Consider the following 7,403-nt stretch of genomic DNA (forward strand, 5'->3'; position numbering starts at 1 on the left):
GTGAACCTTTTCCTTGTATTTAGGATTAAGGTGATATGGTCTATGTTTAATAGGCTTCGCGTCCGGCTTTAGAGTAATCTTCATAACACCCAAATCGCCAATTATGCTGTTAAAATCTGAAAACTTGGTAGGGAATATATCCTGGTATTCGCGGAGTAACTTAGTAACTTTATGCACAGTAGTGTCATCCCAATAATTTCCAATCATTGCAAACTTTGGTTCTACTTTAGTGCCAATATTTATTTGCTTTTTCTTCAACGGCATGGTGATGTTCGACTCATCTATTTGTGGGCCTTCGACCTCGTGATGCCCTTTTTCCTCTGGAATATTAATTATTCTTGGATATTTATCTTCCTCTTCACTGGTCACATTATAACATTCCAGCGCATGGTGCAACTAGGTGCTCCAATTTGATTGGATCCATTCCATAGGTTCTTGCTTCGTTCTGAAGATAACCATCTTAATTTCTTGTAGAGCTTCATCGATGCTTGCGAAGTTATCTTCAAAGTTGAAGGTCAACAAGAACCCTTCCCTTAATATATCCCACTCCTCGGTGCCATGGCGGAGATTCATTTCTAGGTACGAGTTCATGGGAATTGTATCCAAAGTATGGAAAAATATGTGTACCCACTTTGGATACAGTTTTTTCCCCCATCCTTTAGTCCATTTTCCTAGGTGATCACGCGGATCATCCCTTCCATTATATTTCTAGTGTTAGGACACCCAAACCGTAACCCCATCATTCTTCTATAATCTCGCCATCCATCAAAACTATATTTATGTGTATCGCATCATCGTGCAGGCATGGCATGTAGGGCCAAGTCTAATGCTTGGAAGTAGTGATCCTCAACAACTTCATGCTCAAATTCATCCAAAAATTTATCTACATCAGTTAAACAATCATAATAGGTTTAGATTTAGTTGCGCCAACTAACAAATCCCTACACTACTCGCCCTATGTAATGGAGGTTTAGATTTACGTTTTTATAATATTTATTTTAGACTTTTATAATGTTTATTTTTTTAGATAAATTACATAGAGAACAAAGAGTTGATTTATAATGCTCAATGTTTTTGGAGAAATCACATAGAGAACAAAGAATCGACTTGTTTCCAACCTAGATCTAAGTTTGTTTTTTATCTTATTATTTATTTTTTATATAAATTTTAATTTTTAATAGTATCATGCTTATAAATATAAATCATCATCATCATCATATATATATATATATATATATATATATATATATATATATATATATATATTTTATCATATAAATTAAAATGAGAATGATGTATACAATGACTTATATTTATAAGCATAGTATTTAAGTTACTTATTTTTTTCACATTTTTAATATAAAAATACTTTATTTCCATTTTTATTAAAATTACTCTCATAGTTATATAAATTTGTGAATAATAATTTTATTTGATATATATGAAGTGTAGAAAATAATTTATTATAAATATTAAATTTTTATAGGGTTATTAATTATATTTAAACATAAAATTTTAAAATATCATATTAATAAATATAAATCATAATAATGTTTTATATATATATATATATATAAATTAAAATTACATTATAACAAATTGAATTGATTTCTACTTATTTTTTTTATTATTATTTATTACTATTTTATTGATTTAAAGCTAGGTATATCTCCCTCACTCATGATATATGTAATGTAAATGTAGTTTTTTTTTTTTAGGTCTAACACTTCATTGACTAAATGCTCCACTACAAAATCACCTCTCTATTTTCTTGTGGAGCTCCTTACACTGCAATAAGTAGAATCTATTTTATTTAAATATTGTTGGACTTTATGATTTAAGGTTTTTATTTGGAGACTTCACTATCCACCACCATCACATCATTGTCAACATTTCTTCACACTTCAACCTCCATTGCCTTGACAAATCAACCTCTTGTGCCTTGACAAGACAAATCTATGGCCACCATCTTCACTGCCTTCACAATTTTGCCTTACATAAGCTAATACAATCTAACACAGGTTAATTACCATCACAACAATCTAGAAACACATGAACCAACGACAAATTTCTTTTAGATTACTTAGTTGGAGTAGGAAGACAACTTATTAGGCTAACCATGTCCTCTCAAACAACATGCCAAAGGCTCATATTAATGATATTCAGCTGTAGGTGATTCAAAAAAATCTTTATCAAAAACTAAATCCTATATCATTCTCCTAATAGATATTCCATATTTTTATGTGACACCAAATTGATCCTAGCCAATTCTTTCAAGTCCTTAGAGTTTTTTGTTTTTTGTTTTTTTGTGTGTGTTGGGAATGTAAGATCCCAAATGTTAAGTTTATAATAGATCTTGCACACTTTAGTGTTCCGGCTAAAGTAGAAAAATAAAATTAAACCTTAAGAAGGGACAAGAACACAAAGGGATATTAAAATACAACCACGTATTTAATTAATAACTGCAAATAATACATGCAAGAATGATAATCATAGAAACCCTTGCAAATGGCATGTTGTTGGCATTTTGGCACAGGTGTGGCGCTATGATAAAGATGTTGTCCTTGATGGCAACTCACTTTGATAGCAGATCTCAGTTCAGGTACTCAGAATGAAGGAAATCTTGTATACGCAGGTTCACCTTGCCTAAGTCGTGTATACACGCGGTTTATACGTTGCCGAAGTTGCGTATGCGTATACACGCACTTTTATGCACATAAAAGCGCGTACACGATGGGAAAAATATTTATGGTCCATCGTTGTTAGTCCTTGGAATTTGAACCTTTGGTTGTGGACCATGGTATCTCGGTAGAAGAGTTGAACCCAGGTTTTTTGGCCCTTGGTATTGGTTTATTATGGTTTTGGACTGTGGTATTGAGGAAGGCCTAAAACTATAAAAGGGGAAGTAGATCATGTGAAAAAATATTATCTGAATTATTGAATATCTGATATTGTGATAGATCTGGAATACGGGTGATTGGGTTATGGTGCAGATCTACATCTGAATGAAGGTGGAACCTGAGCGCAAGGTGGATAAGGACTATTGATGGATCTAAATCTCAAGGCTTGAACATTGGTATCTCTGTATGATTTTGATATGTTATATGTGGCGCACTCTTGATCTATAAATCTGGGCTGCCTATTGTCTGATTGCTTAAAAGAATAAATTATCCTTTATAGATCTGTACGCAGGTTTAGTGAATTGAAGGTGCGTATATACGCGTTTTCTGTGAATGAAAAGCGCGTATACGCAGGTTGGTTGTGTTACAGACGTGTATACTCGCAGGTTGATGAACAGTGAAGTGCGTATATGTCTTGGTTTATGTTCTAGCTACTTCTATTTTATTACTGCAGTGTTCTGGGTTCAGAATTGGTGTTTGATTACAGTTACTGTGTTCTGGGTTCAGTGGTCAGAGAAATGCTTAGTTGTTTCAGTTTTTGATTTGTGAAAAGGAGTTTGGGTTATGCAGAAATTCTTGATGCTTGATTGATGTCACTTGTGGATCCAGTCTGAAAATTAATGAAACGAGGTCCCTGAAAGCAAAGAGGTTGCAGCCTTCTACAGGTAGGAGCCTGCATACTAGTATCTCAAGCTAGTACAAGAACTAAGGGGGTTGGAGCTCCCTTCCAGGGAAGCTGGAAAACGAGAGAGAGTTGTAGCTCTCTGCAGGTTGCAGCCTGCGTACTGGTAAAGTCTGCTCCAGTACAAGACATTGTAAAGATAAGTTTCTAATTAAAAAAAGAAGATAGAGACGAATTGCAGTAGGGGGTTTTAACCCACATTGAGTTTCCTCCTTATATCTTGTGTTCTTGTGTGTGACTGTCTTTTGCTCTATTTCTCTGTTTCTGGTACTATTTATGTGCATCTGAATCACAGATAAGTAACTGACATCTGAAAGATAATTCAACTTATAAGTCTGATTTATATACGCAGGTTTCTTTATCTAAAGTTGCGTATATACGCGGGTTGTATTAACAGAAGTAGCGTATATCATCTGAAATTTAAAAAGGAAATATTTGGCTTGATAATACTGATTCACCCCCCCCCCCCTCTCAGTATTATTTTCAACAATTGGTATCAGAGCAGGTCCTTCAGAGAAGCTTGATCGCTTGAAGGAAGATCATTCATCATGAGAAACTACGAGAGGGAAGCATCAATCAAGCCTCCAATTTTTGATGGGACAAACTTCAATTATTGGAAGGTAATAGTTACTGCCTATCTTCAATCTCTTGGTACAGAAGTTTGGGATATCATAGATACAGGCTACACTTTTCCTTCAGCTACTCCTACAGATGCAGCCGAGAAGAAGAAATATGAAACAAATGCTAAAGCAGTCAATACTCTGCTAGGATGCTTATCTCAAACAGAATTCATGAAGGTTATGCAATATAAATCTGCAAAAGAAATATGGGACAATATTGTTTTGAGCTACGAAGGAGATGAATAGGTAAAGCATGCTAAACTTCAAACTCTCAAGATTCAATATGAGACTCTCATAATGTATAATGATGAAAGTGTGGCTAACTATTTCCTTCGGGTAGATGAGATTGTTAATTGCATGAACAACTTGGGTGAAGAAATAAGAGAGGCTATTGTAGTTGAAAAAGTTCTAAGATCATTGTCTCCCAAGTTTGAATCTAAAGTGTCTGCAATAGAAGAAAAAGAAAATCTTCGAACTCTTACTATGTCTCAGCTTCACGGAATTATAACTGCTTATGAAATGAGGAAAGGAGGTCCATCTGACAGGAAAGAAGCTGCCTTCAAGGCTTCAGGCAAAGGAGAGTACTATGAATCAGGACATGGGTCAGAAGAAGAAGAAGAATCAAATTTTGTCAGAAATCTTCAACGGGGTGCTGGACGGTTCAGAGGTAAGTTGCCCTTCAAATGCTTTGCTTGTGGAAGAGTAGGTCACTATGCTGCCAAATGTCGTCATAAGTATAGGATCGACAAGGGTAAGGAACCTATTAGATGGAACAAGAAACATAACGCAAATAAGAAGAGCTACTACACTCATGAAGACAACGATGGTCTATCAAATAGTGATGAAGATGAACGAGGTAATGATTATAAACTTTTAATGGCCTTTGAAGATGATGACTACATGGATGCTATAGATGTGGATAGCTTTTGTAATGAAATTTCTAGACTCAAGACATGTATAGAAGAAAAGAATGTGATCATTGATACTCTACAACTTCAAATAGATGAAAAGGAAAATTATCTTGAAAAGTTAGAAGGTGAAATTGTTGGCCTTAGAAAAGAGATTGAGAAAACAAAGGCTATTAATCTAAAATTTGTCAAAGGATCTGAAACTCTGGATGAGATCATCAATGTACAACGTTCTCCACTGAACAAGACAGGTTTGGGGTATAATGGAGAAACTTCTCAAGCATCCACCTCAAAGAGTTATCTTGATGCATCAAGAAGAAATGAGCAAAAGCTCAATGGAGATCACCAGGTAAAGCAGGGACGAATTACATCAAGAACAAACAAAGACTATCAGGTAAACCAAGGGCAATCCTTCTTAAGGGCGAACAAAAGCTACAACCAGCCACAGGTAAAATCTTCTCAATTTGCTTCAAGAATGGATAACAATTGAAATTACAATCATTTGGCAGGTAGATTTGATAACTGCAGAAGTTTCTTCAATGGACAATGCTTCTCTTGCCATAACTTTGGTCACAAAGTAGCTCAATGTGTTGCATATAAAACAATCATGACTAGAGAAGCTCAAAAACATAGAAGTATGATTGGGATTACAAAAAGGACCTATAATAACTTTTCGGCTCTTGAAAATGAAGTTGAATGTTCTATTTGCAATAACTTTGGTCATGAAGATTTTGAATGTAGGAGCAGGTTTCCGCAGACAAGGGAACAAGCCTCAAGCACAAGAACATGGAGAATAAAGGAACCACAAATAGAAAGATGTGGGATAGCCTTTTATGCAGAGGGACAGGAAAATCTATGGTACATTGACAGTGGATGTTCGAAGCATATGACAGGTGATAAAGAAAAACTTGAATCATATTCTGCTTTAGAAAAGGGAAAGAAAGTTTCTTTTGGAAATGATACTCCTGCAACTATAAAAGGAAAAGGCATTGCTCAGCTAAAAGAAAAGGTCAAGGCTGGAAATGTTTTGTATGTTGATGGATTGAAACATAATCTTCTAAGTGTCAGCCAGATGTGTGATCAAGGAACCGAGGTGATATTCAGAACAAATGGATGTCTTGTTCGTGATCTTGATACAGGTAAAACGGTGATCAAAGGTAAAAGAACTCCAAATAATCTATACATATTTGAAGAAGGACAACAACAATGCTATCTAAGTAAGGATGATGAACATTGGTTATGGCATCGGAGGTTGGGGCATCTAAGCTTTTCAAAAATAAGGAAAGCATGCAAATATCAGGCAGTTCGCGATCTTCCAGATATCAAAATTCCAGACAACACCATATGCAAATCATGTCAGTTTGGAAAGCAAACCAGAACTAACTTTCTAGAGAAGGAAGGATCAGCTAGCATGCCTCTTGAGCTAGTACATACAGATACATGTGGTCCATTCAGGAAAAGGACACCTCGAGGAGAAGAATACTTGATATTATTCATTGACGATTTCTCCAGGTTTGTCTGGTTAGGACTTATGAAGCACAAATATGAAGCATTTGAAAAATTCAAATCCTTCAAAGCATTGGTTGAAAATGAATCAGGATACAAAATTAAGTGCCTTAGATTCGACAGAGGTGGGGAGTTTACCTCAAATGAATTTTTTGATTTTTGTGAAGAACATGGGATAAGAAGAGAATTCTCTACAGCTAGAACTCCTCAGCAAAATGGAGTTGTGGAAAGAATGAACAGAACATTCCAATAAATGGCTCGTGCTATGCTTGATGAGTCAGGAACTCCCGCAACTTTCTGGGGTGAAGCTGCACATGCTGCGGTTGTTATTCTCAACAAAACAAATGTCCGGGTGAACAGCACTCAAACCCCTCATGAGCTTTGGTGTGGTGAGACTCCTTCGGTAAAGCACTTCAAAGTCTTTGGGAGCAAATGTTATATTAAGAATACTGATGAGAAACTTGGAAAACTCGAACCTAGAGCAGATGAAGGCATTCTTCTTGGCTATTCTCCACATAGCAAAGCATACAAGTGCTACAATAAAAGACTTGGAAGAATTGTTGACAACATTGATGTAGTGGTTGATGAGAAGGGATACATTCCTAGGCAAATACATCATGAAGACATTGAAGAAGATGAAGGCTACCCTCAAAGATAGAATGATGAAGAAGAGGGACCTCAAGAAGAACCAGAGGAGCAGACAAGAATAGAAGAGCATACTCCATCCAGATATGTTCAGAAGAATCATCCAGAATCTCAGATTGTGGGGCAGAAAGAAGCAGGTGTA

The sequence above is a fragment of the Pinus tabuliformis genome, chromosome 1_1 (genome assembly GCF_031772625.1).
Source record: "Pinus tabuliformis cultivar Carrire ecotype Pingquan chromosome 1_1, CPIR1, whole genome shotgun sequence".
NCBI classification, from domain to species: Eukaryota; Viridiplantae; Streptophyta; class Pinopsida; order Pinales; family Pinaceae; genus Pinus; species Pinus tabuliformis.